Here is a 3,572-nt window from a genome sequence, read left to right as displayed (position 1 = left end):
TTGGTGGCAGGTGCCTGTAATCCCAGCTACTCGGGAGGCTGAGGCAGAGAATTGCTTGAACCCGGGAGGTGGAGGTTGCAGTGAGCTGAGATCACACCACTGCACTCCAGCCGGGGTGACAGCTAGATTCCATCTTAAAAAAAAAAAAAAAAAAAAAAAAAAACAAGAAAAAGAAAAAAGAAAGAAAAGAAAAAGCCACTGGCAATTGGAAGTTTTGCTCTAATAATTTTCTCTGTCTGTATCTATCAATGCATCTGCAATGGAATGTTTAGATTTTTCTTACTTTGGCGCTTGGACTATAAACTCTGTTTCACCCGAGAGGAGAGTGACTTCCACTCAGCTCTTCTCCAGGCACCTCCACCCTTGTTGGTCCTGATGACTGCTGGTTAAGGCCGGCATCTTTTCAGGATGGTCTCTTGATATGGTTAAATTTCTCAAGAAGCTCGGAGTATTTTTGTTTGTTTGTTTGTTTGTTGAGATGGAGTTTTGCTCTTGTTACCCAGGCTGGAGTGCAATGATGTAATCTTCACTCACTGCAACCTCCACATCCTGGGTTCAAGGCATTCTCCTGTCTAAGCCTCCTGAGTAGCTGGGATTACAGGTGCCCACCACCACGCCCAGCTATTTTGTGTATTTTTAGTACAGACAGGGTTTCACCATATTGATCAGGCTGGTCTCGAACTCCTGACCTCAGGTGATCCACCAGACTCATCCTCCCAAAGTGCTGGGATTATAGGCATGAGCCACTGTGCCCAGAGAAGCTGGGTGGTAAATAAGTGAAAACTCTGCTCCAATGCAAGAGAACTATCGAAAAGCTGTGCCATCATCTCCCAAGGAAGTCTGCAGACCCTGGCTCAAGTGTCGACTCTGAAAACTTCATACGCTTCCTGGGAGGAGCACACAACCCCAGCACAGCCCACAGCCCCCTAATGACACGGAAGGACCCACAGTACAATGCACTGAAATCCCACAACATCCCTCCAAGGCTGAACCCTGGCAGGTCCTCCTGTTCCAATTAGTTTTCTTTTCGCTGGGAGAAGGATGAATAATCTGGAAGGTTCCCAGCCCCCGGGGTACCCAACATACCAACATAGGAAGACATAACAATCCTAAGTATATATGCTCCTAGTAACAAAGCATCGGCCGGGCACAGTGGCTCACATCTGTAATCCCAGCATGAGGTAGGGGGATCACCTGAGGTCAGGAGTTTCAGATCAGCCTGACCAACATGGCAAAAGAGCAGGCGAAGGGAGGCACATTGAAGAAGGAGGCCACGTTCTGGATGCAGTGGCTCAAGCCTGTAATCCTAGCACTTTGGGAGGCCGATGCGGGTGGACTGCCTGAGCTCAGGAGTTTGAGACCAGGCAACACAGTGAAACCCCATCTCTACTAAAATACAAAAAAATTAGCTGGGCATGGGGGCATGTGCCTGTAGTCCCAGCTACTCAGGAGGCTGAGGCAGGAGAATGGCTTGAACCCAGGAGGCAGAGGTTGCAGTGAGCCAAGATCATGCCACTGCACTCCAGCCTGGGCGACAGAGTGAGACTCTCCACCCACCTCGGGCTTCCAAAGTGCTGGAATTATAGGCATGAGCCATGGCCTGTAGATGGCCTGGCCACCTCTTCTCTTAATTTAAACTCTTCCTTTACACCCCTGGAAACCTCATCCCATGTGACAACCCCCACCACCCCCAGTTTTTGGTTTCAGCTAGGCCACCAGCTGGACATTTTTAAAAACATCTCTCAAATCCATGCCCTCCTCTGCATCCCACTGCCACGACATTAACTCAAACCTCTATTCTTGCTCTTACTGGCCTCCCTGACTCCAGTAGCTGCCGTCATCATTCTCTACCCCAAAGAGACTTCTAAATTATACATCTGATTACATCCGTCCTCTGTTTCATGTGCCCTAGAGCCACCATGACCAAGTGCAAACTCCTCTGCCGACCCTCCCAGGCTTTGACAATGTGATTTCTCCTATGTAGCCATCTTGCAATTAAAGTTTTTAAAAAATGCTTAGTGATAAGCTGTAACAGATGCACTTGCTGTGTAGACTGAGACAGACTGAACGGAAAAAGGATGGAAGAGGCACACGTTACCAACACCAGTGATGAGAAAGCTGGTATAGCTGTCGTGGCTATATTAGTATCAGAAAAATCAGACTTTAAGACAAGCAGTACCACCAGACATAAAGAAGGCCATTTAATAATGGTAAAAAGCACACCTATAATCCCAGCACTCTGGGAGGCCAAGACAGGCCAATTACTTCAGTCCAGGAGTTCAAGACCGGCCTGGGCAACATGACAAAATCCTGTCTCTACAAAAAACAAGAAAAGTAGCCAGGCATGGTGGCTTGTGCCTGTAGACCCAGCTACTTGGGAAGCTGAGGTGAGAGGACTGCCTGAGCCCAGGGAGGTAGAGGCTGTAGTGAGCCAAGACAGCGCCACCGCACAGCCTAGGCAACAAAGTGAGACCTTGTCTCAAAAAAAGGTCAATACAGGCCGGGCGCGGTGGCTCAAGCCTGTAATCCCAGCACTTTGGGAGGCCGAGACGGGCGGATCATGAGGTCAGGAGATCGAGACCATCCTGGCTAACATGGTGAAACCCCGTCTCTACTAAAAAAATACAAAAAAGCTAGCCGGGCGAGATGGCGGGCGCCTGTAGTCCCAGCTACTCGGGAGGCTGAGGCAGGAGAATGGCGTAAACCCAGGAGGCGGAGCTTGTAGTGAGCTGAGATCCGGCCACTGCACTCCAGCCTGGGCGACAGAGCGAGACTCCGTCTCAAAAAAAAAAAAAAAAAAGGTCAATACATCAAGAAGACATAACAATCCTAAGTATATATGCTCCTAGCAACAAAGCATCGGCTGGGCGCAGTGGCTCACATCTGTAATCCCAGCACTTTGGGAGGCTGAGGTAGGGGGATCACCTGAGGTCAGGAGTTTGAGATCAGCCTGACCAACATGGAGAAACCCTGTCTCTACTAAAAATACAAAAATTAGTCAGGCGTGGTGGTGGGCACCTGTAATCCCAGCTACTCAGGAGGCTGAGGCAGGAGAACCTCTTGAACCAGGGGGGCAGAGGTTGCAGTGAGCTGGGATCGTACCACTGTACTCTAGCCTGGGTGACAGAGCAAAACCCTGTCTCAAAAAACCAAAACAAAATAAAACAAAGCAACGCAAGATGTTTTCCTCGGACCAACTGCTGGGCATGGAGTAGTTTGTTGTCTACATTTTTGCAGATGTTTGTTGTTTTGGATGAGACATAACAGTGCCCTTGATCAATGGAACAATTCATTAAATTTCAGCCTCTGCTCTTTAAACACTAGCAGGACACTGCCCGTTGGCTTCTCAGGGCACCCGGGCAATGCTTCGACAAGTGTGTAATTCATTTCTCAAAACACATTAGCAGGCCCTCCTTTTCCAATTAGTTTTACTTCTTTCTTTTTTTTCGAGACAGGGTCTCACTGTCACCCAGGCTGGAGTGCAGTGGTGTGATCTTGGCTTGCTGCAACCTCCACCTCCCGGGCTGAAGCAATCTTCCCACATCAGTCCCACAAGTAGCTGGGAATACAGG

Source organism: Piliocolobus tephrosceles, chromosome 19, assembly GCF_002776525.5.
Source record: "Piliocolobus tephrosceles isolate RC106 chromosome 19, ASM277652v3, whole genome shotgun sequence".
NCBI classification, from domain to species: Eukaryota; Metazoa; Chordata; class Mammalia; order Primates; family Cercopithecidae; genus Piliocolobus; species Piliocolobus tephrosceles.
Note: the sequence above shows the minus strand (reverse complement) of the source record.